The sequence below is a fragment of the Pogoniulus pusillus genome, chromosome 14 (assembly GCF_015220805.1).
Source record: "Pogoniulus pusillus isolate bPogPus1 chromosome 14, bPogPus1.pri, whole genome shotgun sequence".
NCBI classification, from domain to species: domain Eukaryota; kingdom Metazoa; phylum Chordata; class Aves; order Piciformes; family Lybiidae; genus Pogoniulus; species Pogoniulus pusillus.
The window spans coordinates 11,073,459-11,088,322 of record NC_087277.1 but is presented as its reverse complement, the minus strand read 5'-3'; positions in this window follow the sequence as shown (position 1 = coordinate 11,088,322).

Sequence of the window (14,864 nt, the reverse complement as noted above, 5' to 3'; positions counted from 1 at the left end):
GAGCCTCCTCTTCTCCAGGCTAACCAATCCCAGCTCCCTCAGCCTCTCCTCGTAGGGCTGTGCTCAAGGCCTCTCCCCAGCCTCGTCGCCCTTCTCTGGACACGCTCAAGCATCTCAATGTCCTTCCTAAACTGAGGGGGCCCAGAACTGGACACAGTACTCAAGGTGTGGTCTAACCAGTGCAGAGTACAGGGGCAGAATGACCTCCCTGCTCCTGCTGACCACACCATTCCTGATGCAGGCCAGGATGCCACTGGCTCTGTTTTTCCTAACCAATAAACGACTATGCCACTAACTATACTTGCTGCTGACTCTCCCCCTCTTATACTCTCACCTTGCTACTAGAAGCTGAAGCTTTGTTTGTTCTGTGACTAAGGCATGAAGAAATTGCCATTCAATGGACAGCACTTGCCAGGACTGACCGGATGTTTGTCTTCTGTTCAACCTGGATAAATATTGATAGGCCTAATCCTCAAAATCACAATCACAATAAAAAATACACAGTAGGACCCTGTTGTTAATGAGCTATTGAAGATCAAACACATTTGTACTGTTCAGCCATAACCAGCTCCCCTGTACATCTTTTTTTTTAATGTAATTGCCAGAATCTTAGTTTTCAGGTCTACTTTAAATTGTTTCCTATAAAACACAGCAAGAAGTAATGCAATGTCCTACAAAGAAAATGCATTTAAACTGTAATAATTTGCATTTAAATTTAGTAACAGCTCTGTCTTTCATTGTCCTGGTCTTGCTGTGCCATTCACATCTGTTAATTTAATTGCCAGAATCCTCCATCAAGGTGAATTACGAGGAAGATATTGCAGACCCAGTAAGAGGCCTCAAAATGCTCCTGCTTCAGCAATGGGTGTTGTGGGGTACATTCCCTGGATTAGCTATACCAGGCTGGTGTAGCTGCAGTGAAGACTAGGAGGATCTAGAAAGATATGTTGTGATTTGAGGCATAGAAAGTTTCCCTTTAAGAGCCCAGAAAACTGTTGTGGAGAGTCATGACACGCATGCAGAAAAGTCAGGTGTCGCAAGAATATGCCATCTTTTCTGGTGAGGCCATAACAAGTGCTGAATTGAACTGGTTTGCCTCTTTGTCTCTCAATGCAGCTTCCTGACCCACACAAGAGTGTGCTCCAGTTGCTGTGTGCTCCTCTGGAAGGCTGGAAGCAGAGCCAGATGCCTATAAGGAAGGTGTGCAGGAAGCTTTTGTAGAACAGGCTAGGAGTTTGCAGTAGGGACATCACAAAAAAACAGGCAGCATATTTCAGATTCTGTCTGCTGTGTAATCCTGCATCCCTGGCCAAAGCTGGGACCTGCTGCTTCATGTAAAGGCAACATGCCATGTTGATGGGACTAATTGGGTAATATCTCTTTTATGGACAATAAGTTGTTACCAACAATCTTTTATCTGGAGAGGAAAATGACATGTTTGGCGCAGTGTCCTTGAAAGAATGCCAAGATCTGAAGGGAAGTCTGATGCTTGGCATCCTGCAAAAACTGAGATTGGGTGGTAAAAATAGCAAGACAATGTGAAGAAGTAAGGAAATTTGAAGAGTAAGAAGAATTGGCTGTTACAAGAAATGGCGAGAGATCAAGGCCCTCCCAGCTGATGCATTCTCCATTAGTTCTCAGTGGTCCAACGACAGCTAGCTCCAGCTAGGACTCCAGTTAGTTATGTATTTCACAGATTCAAATTCATGATTTCTCCCTGATCACGAGAAATGTGAGTTTGCAACCTCATTGTAACCCTTTTGTATCAGCACTGAAGTTTCTATCAGAGTGTCATCATCACAGCAAGATCCATTGAGTATAAATTGCTTAAACTGACTGTGATATGCCATTTCAGAATCTGGCCATAAAGGATTCTCTTCTTTTGATAGTATTTAAACAAAGTATTAATAAATCAGCCTGTGATAGGAAAGGATTCCTTTTCTCTTCATTCTGTGTTTCTGTTTCCTATGAAACTGTACTGAAAATACCTAATGATGCTTACACAGTGCAAATGAGAGCGTTTGCCTTTTGAAACCAAACAGAGCATTTCTGTTCTCAAGTGGAAAAAGAAAAAAGAACGAGACAAGCAGGTTGCCTGAAAAACCATTAGGTTTGAAACCTACAGATTGCTGTGGCTGATCTAAAAAAGAGGATAGAAAACTTCTTACTTCAAACTTTCCACTCCTTATTTGTGCGCACGGAGCCCCAGCTGACTGAGGCTGAGATAAAAGCATTCTCGTGTGTACCACTTCCATTAAGTTCCTGGTGCATGTAGAACATCAGAACGTGCAGCAACTAATTGGGCTGAATTCCAGGTAATGGCTATTTTCCCATCACTACCTCACATCTGCTTTATAGTAACTACTTTTTACTCATGGGAGGGGCTTCACTGAACCCAGGCCAAAACCAACCTGTCCTTTCTTCAGCGTGCATGCACATCTTGGCTTTTGGCATTGTTCACATAACTACCTGTTTGAGAATTCAACCCAATCTCTTCCTTTGTTGTAGATAAGGCATACGTCAATTTATCTATTCTGCTGGCTTTCCATGAGTAATAAATCTTGGTAGCAGAAAACCTATCTTTTCAACTTACATGGTCCAGCAATAATCCATGAACTAAAATTTCTTTAAGTCTAGCTTCTGCTGATGAAAGATACTATTCAGCTATACATCACACTGAACACCTTTTTTATGTGAAAGTAAGAAGTTATATACAGAAGAGGATTCTTTATTTCTCAGAGAAATGTTCCCTTGAGCTCCATTTGTCCTTGGGTTTCTTTCTTCTTATTTTCTTTTATCCTCTAGGTCACCTGAGATACCAGTGCTTATGATTGTTACTTCTTAGGGACACCAAGAGTAGGCTTCCCAAGTCATAACCAACAATGTTACCATTGGAAATCCCACCATTTGGTGGCTAGATTTGGATTTACCCCACATCTGACAGCTCATACTGGATCAACTCCATTTCAGTCAAGGTTAGTCTGCTGTGGGAACACCCTGCTTGGACCACTCCAAGATTGGTCAGAAGCATGCTGCCACTTACCTTAAGTCCCATCTCTGGTCTGAGCTGGTCAGTAGTCTCTGAACATTGAAACTTGTCAGCCTAGGACTCAGTGTCTGACAAAATCCAGGAAAAACACAAGCAGTAACTAATAAACCTCTTCATAGTCACATTGAAGAATCAGATCAATGAAAATGAAGAGTTCCTAGAATCATAGAATGGTTTAGGTTGAAAGGGACCTCAAAGATCATCCAGTTCCAACCCCCTGTCATAAGCAAGAAGACCTCTCACTAGAATAGGTCACTCAAGGCCTCATCCAACCTGGCCTTGAGCACCTCCAGAGAGGAAGCATCTACAACCTCCCTGGGCAATCTGTGTCAGTGTCTCACCACTCTCACTGTAAAGAACCCATTCTAAACATCTAGTTTGAATCTCTCCTCTGCCAGTTTAAACCCTTTAATCCTCATCCTGTCATTACAAGACCTTGTAAATAGTCCTTCCCCAGCCTTCCTATAGGCCCCCTTCAGACACTGGAAGGCTACTATAGGATCTCCTTGAAGCCTTCTCTTCTCCAGGTTGAAGAGCCACCACTGTTCTAGCCTATCCTCATAGCAGAGATGCCCCAGCCCTCTGAGCATCCTGTATCAATCTGTTAAATAGTGTTGTCTCAGTAAGTGGAACAATCCATGAGCTAAAGTCACACAAGTGATTTGGTACATGTTTCACCTAACCAAATGAAGGCATTAAGCTTGTGCCCAGGTCATTCTCCTTCTCTACTGCTGTCCTCTGAGGCTGCAAGTAGAGACTGTGGGTAGGAGAACCAGAAGGAGAGAAGACACCTTCAAGTCACCTTTGTGTGATGCACTAGACAATGAGTCCTGCTCCAAGGCAATTTGATGTGAGCTGGCTTGAATTTATTCTACCTCTATGGAGCAAATAATGAAGAGGTTACCTCAGCTTTCCTTAGATCCTAGGGTTTCCTTACATACAGAAGCAAATTAATTATTTTCCATTTTTACCTCATCAAAGATCAACCTGACATATGAATTAGGGACAAGTGGTAAAGCAGTCCTGATGTGACTCTAGGAATGATCCTTCTGACAAGATGAGCTGATCACAGGATCACAGGGCATTAGGGGCTGTTCAGAAAGAAGGTTTTGGGTGGTGAAGATCATGGCTTGTATGTAAAGCAGAACACTGATGCTTAAAAGACTGAAACTGCTATGAACATTTTCCCTGAAGAACATTTGCACGCCAGCAAAAACTGGCTCACACTCTGTATCGATAGCACCAGCACCACTTCCTCCTTCCTTGCCACAACTAAACTCTGAGAACATAAGCATGGGACTTAGTTTTTTGCTGTAATTAATTTTCACTTGGGTTTTTATTTGGCATCCACATCACTCATAGGCACACTACAAGGACTCCACCTCAGTGCACAACTCCACTTCCCTGTGGGCAGCTTACTCTGGAGCAGACTTTTTCTGAAGGGTTACACCTTATAGAAGGGACTCACATCAGAGTGGTCTGTGAAGAACAAATGACATCTCTTGAGACACCATTCTCTGTTCACAGGATCATGAGATGTCAGGGGTTGGAAGGGATCCCAAAGAGATCATCGAGTCCAACCTCCCTGACAGAGTAGGACCATACAATCTATCTCAGGTCACAGAGGAAAGCATCCAGTCAGGCCTTGAAAGTCTCCAGAGAAGGAGACTCCACAATCTCTCTGGGGAGCCTGTTCTGGTCCTCTGTGACCCTTACAGTAAAGAAGCTGTGTTGCAGCATATATCCATTGTGCCTTGTCCTATCACAGGTAGCAAGAGAGAAGAGCCTGTACCCCCACCTCCTGACCTCCAGCCCTCAGATGTTTATAAACATTTATCAAATCCCCTCTCAGTCTTCTCTTCTTCAGACTAAACAGCCCCAGGTCCCTCAGCCTCTCCTCATAAGGCAGTGTTCCAGGCCCCTAATCATCCTTGTAGCCCTCCGCTGGACTCTCTCTTTTCCTCTTAAACTGAGGAGCCCAAAACTGAATGCAGCACTCAAGATGGGGTCTCATCAGAGCAGGGAATTCTGCTGCTAAAGAATATCTACTATGTGATTTTTGACACTTCCTTTTTTTTTTTTTTCCTTTGGTCTTCATATTTGCAACCTTTGCTCTGATGAAGCTTTGCAGAATTTGCTCTGCTTGCAGGAAGAAATGCATGAGTTGATAGAAGCTAAAAATAACTCAGCAGAGAGCTGTTCAATAAGTTAGTTTTAGGATGAGTCACAGAGAAGCCCGGGAGTAGCATCAACAGACAGGTTCTATGGTTTTCTACTGCATTTGGGTATGACTGTGAAGTGTGTGAAAGAGTCTCATGAAAAGCACTCACTGAATGCATCAACAGCGCTGTATCTTTCAAACAGTTTGGGGGAACTTTTACCTCCTTTGGGGAATTAACTGCGCTGCATCTTGCAGAAAGTGAATTGGAACAAAACTGCACAAAACTTATCAAGGCCTTTTGAATATCTTCCATCTCAGAGAAAGGCATTTTGGGAATAAGGGTGAAGCAGTAAATAGTCTAATTTTATAGTAAAGCTTTTCATTCTTGCTCATATGCCTTTTCTAGAGATGAGAGGCGACAAGAAAACGTAGGTACTATATCACAGTATCATCAGGGTTGGAAGAGACCTCACAGATCATCAAGTCCAACCCTTTACCACAATTCTCAAGGCTAGACCATGGCACCAAGTGCCACATCCAACCTTGCTGTGAAGTGCCCAGGGACGGCGACTCCACCACCTCCCCGGGCAGCCCATTCCAGTGTCCAATGACTCTCTCAGGGAAGAACTTTCTCCTCACCTCCAGCCTAAATTTCCCCTGGCGCGGCCTGAGGCTGTGTCCTCTCGTTCTGGTGCTGGCCACCTGAGAGAAGAGAGCAACCTCCTCCTGGCCACAACCACCCCTCAGGTAGTTGTAGACAGCAATAAGGTCACCCCTGAGCCTCCTCTTCTCCAGGCTAACCAACCCCAGCTCCCTCAGCCTCTCCTCGTAGGGCTGTGCTCAAGGCCTCTCACCAGCCTCGTCGCCCTTCTTTGGACATGCTCAAGCATCTCAACGTCCCTTTTAAACTGGGGAGCCCAGAACTGAACACAATACTGAAGGTAGAACTCCATTGGGTTTAAGGTGCAAGTGAAACTGGAAAACTATTTCTAGTTACTCATGATTAATTTCTAAGTGGAAGGTTATACTAAGTGTGGTTCTACAAGGGGCTAGTCTCAGTCTTGTACTGTTGACATACATGTCTTGTGCAATAAAATATACTTAGTACATCTTCAACATAAGTATTCTACTTACTGGTAGAATAGAAGGTATTGGACCTTCAGATAACTGCAGAATTACTTTGGCCATCTTAACAGCACACTCAGAAAGCGGCAGACTAATGAGCCTACTAGAGAGAAAGTGGTAAACTAACCAGCTTCCAGAGATAAATTTAAAACCCAGAAATTTTCCACAGCCAAACAGCTCATAAACATGAACTTTAAAGAGAAGTTTGAGACAGTTGGGACTTTTACCCCAAAGAAGAGGAACCTGAGGTGAAATGTGACAGTCTGCAGCTGAGTAGAGACTGCTACACCAAATGAATAAACTGTGTTTTCATTATCTGTGGGAGATAGGACATGAATTGATGGGTATAAATTCAGCAGAAGAAAATTAAGCTGAAGGTTAGGCATACTGAATGTTGGAGCAGTCTCATGGTCAAAGGAACAAAGACTTGGAATGATTGAGTAGGAGAAGATGTGGAAATTTCACCTCTGAACATGTTTAACCAACCAAATCAGAGAAGCCTTTGCCTAGCTTTGGAGAAAAGATATGGAGAACACACCTATGGAGAGGACCCTTTGCCATCTAACTTCATTTCTAGAACTCATTTTTTGCATTAAAGAGGTGAATCATGGAATACAAGTTGGAATCAACCATTCTTACTCTGAAGAGTTTACAGTATTAGAAAAAAGACAATGAGGAGCCACTACTGCTTAAACCAGGCAAGGCTATGCAACTCATTGGTCAGTTAGGGCAAATTACAGTCAAGACAGATAGAGATAAATAGAAATAAATGGTGAAGAGGAAGTTCTTCAGCATGAGAGTGGTGAGAGGCTGGAATGGGTTGCCCAGAAAGGTGGTTGAGGCCCCATCCCTGGAGGTGTTTAAGGCCAGGTTGGATGAGGCTCTGGCCAGCCTGATCTAGGGTAGGGTGTCCCTGCCCATGCAGGGGAGTTGGAACTAGATAATTCTTGTGGTCCCTTCCAACTCTGACTGATTCTATGATTCTATGAAATACTGGCTTCTTTTGGGAGCTCTGTGACAGAAAATGATTTTAGGGGGACGTGGAAAGAGAAGAAGTGGAAGGTCTGAGCAACCAATTTAATAGAATTATTCCACAAATTTCACTAAGATAGAAATCCCAAGAAAGTCCTCATCTGAGCCTGCAGAGTCAGCTTTTCACTAAAAGCACGTATGTAAACAGTGCCATGACCTTAGCACACTGTAATCAGGGACAACCATCTAACATAGACGTGCTGAAGCTGCGGTTTCCTAAACAGCTGAGCTAAATTACTGGTTTCTCATAACCAAAAAGGAGAGATTTTGTGACCATCCATCTCTGGCCTCCAGCTGCATGGTCCCACCCTAGCCCTGTGCTGGTTCTCATGTTCAGTGCTATTTCTGCAGACTGACCCAACAGAAAGTTGTTGGACTTTACGGTGGAATGATTTTTAAGCAGACTACCGAGTTAATGAGGTCGTGGAGGAGGAGTATGCTGAGTGCCAGCCTCAAAGTGAGCACAAAGTGCATGCAGCCAGTCTTGGAGAAAGGAGTGACTGCTGCAAGACCCCTCTTTCCAAATCACTCAGTGATTAGGTTGGCTCAGCACATTTGGTGAAAACCACAGCTTTACTTCCGTGTAGAGAAGCTCTCTTTCTAGCTTCTAGCAAAGCCAGGGGAATAATGCAGGAAAGAGAACAACCAACCAACCACCACCACCAAAACACTAAAAAAACTTAAGGTATTGTAAAACAAGCAATGAATGGGGAAGAAAGGGATAAAAAAAAAAAAAAAAGAAAGAAAAAGATTGGGACTTAGCTGGACAGGAAGATAGAAATATGCTCTTGATTTGAGGTTCTGTTGCATTCCCTTAACCACATGGCCATGGCTTGGCAGCTGTTCAGACTCTGAGAGGACTCATTGTGCAAGCCTCTGATAGGAGTGGTTTCCTTTGATGAGGTAGGCATTGTGACTTTACAAGAAATTGTACAGTACTTCCTCTCACCCATTACAAACCACAGTTTTCTGAATGAATTCTCTCTTTTTGTGTGTGTGTGTAACCCTTAACCTTTCTGACTCATGTTTTCTATTCTAGTGTAGCATGTAACCCAAGGTGAAAATGAGGACAGTCCACATGAATGAGACTCCATTGCCTCCGTTCTGACAGGGAAAAAGCATTTTGTGGAGCAGTGTCTGTGCTGGAGAGCAGTTTGCAGGATTGGCAGTGTGATCTGAGGGGAAAAAAGGCCTCTCTTGCAAGTCAAATTAGGAAAGCCAAGTCAGGCAGCTACTGAACCTAGTTGTGATTCATCTGTACTCTCCAGTTTGTACTAATTTCTGAACTTTTGAGACACAGTGTAGGCAACAAGGGTAAAATGGTATAATTAGGGAAATCACCCTTTCACAATTAGTGAAATAAATTCATCAGAAGGTGAAAAAGATGACCAAGTAGTTAATACAGATCAGGTCAGATATACTGGGCTATATTCATTGATGACACTAAAAAAAATGTATCAGAGTATCTGCTGGAGAAGAAACTTAAGCAGCTCAAGAAAAGGATAAAAAAAACCCAAACCCAACACATAGCATAAAAGAGTTAAAAATGGATGAGAATAGGATATTCAAAAGTGGAGTCTCTCATCAGGTCACTACTGAGTATTCTGAAAGTCAGGATTCAAAGCCACAGTGTCTTACTGAGAGGCTACTTTTGGGTCCGTCCTTGTGTTACTATCACAGAAGTCACAATGTATGAAGAATGTTGGTTTTTACCTCCCCTCATACCTATGTTCAAAAGGGAATAAAAGGCAGACAAGGATATTTCTCATTCAACCATGATAATGGATGGTGCTAAGAGCCTTAAGCAATGGCTGAAGAAACGGCACCTTCTCAAGACCCTCTCAGGAGATATTAGGTCCCAGTAAGCTCCCTGGGGTCATATGCCAAACAATTCCAATGATATGTGACAAAAAGGCCAAAGGAGTATTTACTTCCCAAATCAAATGATGGAATCTATACACTTCCTGCAAGTATGGAAAAGAGCTTTTTCCCATAAATAAAACATATTTTATCTAAATGAAAATAATAATCATAACACACACCCCTCATGCATTCTCCATATAAGTAGAATCAGAAATCTGTGCCCTCCATTACAGCTGTCCTACAGGATTGCTGAAGATCATTAGATCCAAAGAGACATTTGGTAGGAACAGAGACATACCTACTAAGGGTATTGTGGGAAACAAAGACCCTTATATGAGCTGGTAGTTGAATTTAGCCTGGGAGGATGGTAGGTAGAGCTGGCAAGCAGTAGGCAAATCTCTTTTTTTGCTAAAACATGTCCTGTTGTTCTGAGGAAGTGATTGCAGCTTTGAATCTCCCTCTTTAAAATGTCACACAGAAGACAGTATGAAAATCTCCCATGGAATACCTATGGTACTTTCAAAAGCAATGCACTATGTTGCTACTTGTGCTTGTCAGACTGGTCCTACTCAGCCTATCCATCTGAACTGTCTTCTTGTCTCCAATCTGTGTGAAATCATTCCTTCAGTGCCTGTGAAGCACCCATGTTGGGAGATTGCAGATGTGAGGATCATAGAGGTTACTTCTGCTGAAAACACACTGCTGTCTGACCGGGTGACTGCAGCATCTTCAGAATGGTGGGAAGGAAGGCAAAGAAGAGATGTGTGTATTCTAATGATGGTTTGTAACATATCAACAACTTTCAAGAAAATTAGATACATAAACATTCTTTTTGAGATTTCCTGTCTGATATATACTTTTAGGTTACATTTAGGATCTAATTTTGCCCTTTGGTCTGTTTCTCCTATTTATCTGCTGTCACAGCGTTGCAGCACAGTAATGTTGCAACTTGTCTAGCATCATAATAAGACCTAAAAAGTTCATCATCTTCAATATTCAAAACTGATACGTTCAAAACTCACCTGGACACAATTCTATGCAACCTGGTCTAAGTGAACCTGCTTCAGCAGGGGGGTTGGACAGGATGACCTCCAGAGATCCTTTTTAGCTCCTATCACTCTGTGATTCTGTGGCTCTTCACATTGGCACATTAAGCCCTCCAGGTGCTATTGTGGTTTTAATTCTGATCAGTGCTATATGCACTTGTGACAGTGAAGCATAGCTTGAGAAAAACAAAACACCTTTTCATTCAGTTTAGCATTTGACGCGTCCATTTGTGTCATAGCTTGTTAAAGACTGGTGAACAAGGGATGCTTATGTAATTCTTTCCTCACAGAGTAACTTTCTTCTATGACTCTCAAAGCTCTTTATTTATTGTTCAGCAGTCAGCAAGTACAGTACAGACGGTCAAGTTGTGCTCTGTTGCTAGTTCAATACCTCTGTAAAACAAAGTGGATCTGGGCTGCTAGTGACTAAAAAATGAATAGGGAAGGGACAGCACAGGACAGTTGATCAGTAAAATTTAAATGCTACCATGGTATGTGACGTGATCTGCAAGCGTGCCAAATAGCACTATCTCAGGTGATGCTTGGTGGGATAGCATGTGCTCCAGATATTCCAATAGGTGGCACAGACATGACTGCCCTGAATTTTACTCCCTATACACACCTGCAAAACCTCTTTTTGCACTGAAAGAGGGTGACACTCATTCTTGGTTTCATGTTATGAATTTGATACATTAGTTCATGCACTGTGAGCTGGAAGAAGACATCATAAAAATTACATTCAGACTTTTAGGACACACAGAGCAAAGTTCTATACAGTAAGTTGTGGCCACTCAGTTGCATGGCCACATAAGGGCAGAATATTCCTTGGTCGTCTTTTACTTAGCAAATAAATAGCCAGAGAAGTCCATGACTATGCTATGCCTTGTTGTGACTTTTACATGACTCCAAAAGAGAAGGTTTACAGATCCATTCATATATGTCTGAGATTGTCTCCTTGTAAGATGATTCTGTACTCCCTTAAAGGACTTTCATTGCCCTACCATGGTAGAAGAAAAAGCTCCTAGACCTCTCTGGTCCTCCTGGAGAACTCTATGGCTTTCTTAAAGGGACCTAGGCCAAACCACCACAGTAATGATTCTCTACTGGTCTTACTGAAGTTGCTCCTGGCTTATAGGAATCCACGGGAGATGCAACTCAATCCCCATGACTGCGGTCAAGGTAAAATTGGAACGTATTGCCTGGGCTTCTCCCAGTGGGTAAAAGTGAAAATGTAGCTTCTGCTTTTCATCCAAGCAAGTAGCTGTTACATGGCAGTAAAGTGAACTCTAGTAAAGACTGAGGATATGAGAGGGGATTTCAGAGCCAGATATTGGCACACCTTTTGCACCACTTTCAGAGAGCAAGGAGACCAAGTTTTGTTTCAGTAAATTAAATGAGTCCATTGAAAGGGTGTAAGGTACCCTAGTATGCATAGAGCAAGCAAGTGCTCATCTGTAGCATTATAGTGCGTGTTCTAGCAATGTCTGATTTGATGGAGAACTCTGATCACCATGCCCAGCTCTATTTACTGCAGGTAAAAGCTCAAACCAGCTTTGAGTCACTGTCCCTGGAGGCAGCTCCAAAATGAAAGTGCTGACTGGAGTAAAGTATCATGGGGCATGTAGTTCAAATTGCAATGTAAGAGGCTTCCTGTTCCAGTTGCTGCTTTTGGTGTCCAGATTTGGGGTGTTGGGCTGGCTGCAGGTTGGGAGGAAGTGGTGCAGGTCTCTTGCTGCCGCTGCTTCTGCATTTTGCTGCACTTTTCTGCAAATAGGCTAAGGTCACTGTGCATCTTATCATCTCAGTAAACTCTTTATCTCAATGCAGGGTTGGGTTTTTTTTTTTGTTGCTTTCACTTCTGTCTGTGTGTAGAGAAGTAGGGCTTGTGAGAGTGGTCTGTGCTGATCCAGGATCACAGAAGATACCACAATCCAGGCTCTGATTAATGATTTCTCTTTAGGAACCTTGCAGCAGTTACCAGTACCCATGTTTGTAAGGCACTGCCAGCTTTTGGCTTCAGTATTCCTTCTCTTCACATACCATGTAAAACAACTAGTTTGTTGGTTTAGAAGTTTTAGGACTCTTTCAACTCAGCAGTCTGTTCTTTGCAGGACTGCTTCCTTGACACAAAAAGGAAAATGCATGCTCTGAAACATCTCCCATAGTGCAGTGGCCATGATTCCTGGCTCCACTGAAGAGTAGCTGGTAAAATCCTATGGAGGCAAGCTCTGTTGCATAACTCATTGATCAAGTCACGTTACGGATTTTAACAGAACTGCATTAATAAGAAGGCAGTAAATAAGCTAAGAAATGAACCCCGTGGCCCAGAGCTGCCCTGTGCTCTTCTCACCAGAGACAATAAGTTAATCTGTTACCACAACCTCTGAGCTTCTCACAAGGTTTCTGGAAAGTAGGGAAATCCTGCTGATCCCTGTTATAGATGAGGAACCAACATCTTAACTTGTAGTGATGCAGAGAAACACATGGATCTCCACAGCTGTCTGCTATTCTGGTTTGTTCAGGCTGGTAAACATCCTTAAATATATTCTTCTCTCAGGTAGGAAACAGAGTAATAATCTTTTCCTTCCTCACAGCCTTTTAGCCTGTAATTGAGCATAGAGATCAGCCTAAGGCAGTGGGGTCACAGTGGAAGTGAAGTGAACATGCAGGACCAAAGCCGCAGATACCTGGTCAGAAAACAGCTATGCTACCACTTTGGGTTACTATCACTGGTACATGCACTTGACCAACAATTTGAAGAGGTTTTTCTTCTTTTATTTTTTTTTCCCCCTCTCCTTTTAGTATTTTTTCCTTTTAAATTTTTCACCTTGAGCACTGTGCTAGTTTGAAGCAGGCTAGAATGTTTTGGTGAGAAAAAGTAGATAATTTAGCTGTGAAAAGGAAAACAATTGTGATGTCAACTTCCCTCACAGTCTCACTGAGAAGTATGGGAAGAAGAAGGGAAAACATTAGATAACATTTTTGCCATTTTGTTTTCACTTTTGGGCTGGGCTTGGACTGAGCTGCATCTCCCTAACCTCACTGCCACTAACCTTGCTCCTTAACCTCTTGGCTGAACCTCTCTTCTTCCTTGGGACTGTGGTAAGGTTGAGAGGGGCAGGGGGAAGGTGCAGGGGTGGTTGAGAGCCCTTCCTGGGGACTCAGGTTTCTAGGAGGGGAGTTGTGTTTCTGTATTATATTTACCTTGTATATTTCTGTCTATAACTGTATATACTGTAAATAGCTGCTTGTATATTGTGCTAGCTGTAAATAAATAGCTTCATTTGTATTCCCAGAGTCCAGCTGAGTTAGCTGGGGTACCTTCTAAAGTGCGGGGGGGCGGGTAACAACCAAACCACCACAAGCATTTGCAGCACTGGAGTGTGTAGCTTTGAGCCACCATGTTAGAGGGGAGTGTGTGTGTGTGTTTGTGGAGAAGGGTGATGACACAATTAAGACCTTGCCATCTGTTAGTCTGCCCTAATATTCACGTGGCACAACACTTTTCTGTCTGGAGCTACCCATCTTAGCTCTGCAGCATATCCTAAGGGCTGAGTATGGTGCCCTCAAGTACAGGACATGCAGTCAAGCAAGTCCTGGATGCTCGCTGCACTGAGCACACGTGCACAGAGATGAATGAAGTCACAGTTTGGTCCCAGCTATACTCTGCAAGTTCAGGGTGTTGGTCTCTGGCATATGACTGCCAATTGAAAGGACTAACTGTAAGATACTTAAACCCCAGCTCATCATTTATCACATCATGCCAAAAAATCAGAGTACTCCAAGCCTTCCTGCTGGTGCATAGTTGTCTTTCTGCTTGCTCATGTTACACAACACATCACTGAAACAAAGACAGACCAAACATGAACTAATGTGTCAAAGAAACTGGCAGCAACACAAGTATAGGTCAAAGCTATCTATCTCCTTCCAATCAAGAGTGGAGTGTGGGAAAGAGCAAACCCATTTTTCTTCTGTAAAAGTTTTTAATTCTTTTGCTGGAACATGTCCAGTAAAGGAGTTCTTGGCATCAAATGCCTATTTTACAGGTGTGGCTATTTGTGTGAGAGTGTGGAGGAAAGGGAGATGTCATTCTCAGTAAGAGTGGCTACAGAACAAGACTCCTATTTCACAAAGTCCAAAACTTTGAGGACTTTGTTCAGTGATTTCGCTACACACGCAAGGAACTGTTGGTTTCTGTCAATGCACTGGTTAGGACTATTCAACAACTCACAACAGAGCAAGCACCATTGTTTCAGCCTGCTTTGCATTCCTTATGGAAGCTGCTTGCAAACTTGCAAATTCTGCTTCAATTAACCTGACTTTCCAGAATTTAAGCAAAAGGAACTGACTGTTAACACATAGGCCCTCCTATTTGTGACTCTATATGATGAGTTTTGTATTCAGATGGTTTTCAGAGTGTAAAATCACCTTCCTTCTTCCTGAAGATTGGAGGCATTAAGTTGTTACAGAGATCACAACGTTGTGGCTGTTAATTCCATCACAGAAACTCTGTACTGTCTTTCCCTGTTGCAAAGACTTTTGGTATGGTGGTGGGATTGTTCATAAACCTGAACTTTGGGTAATGGGG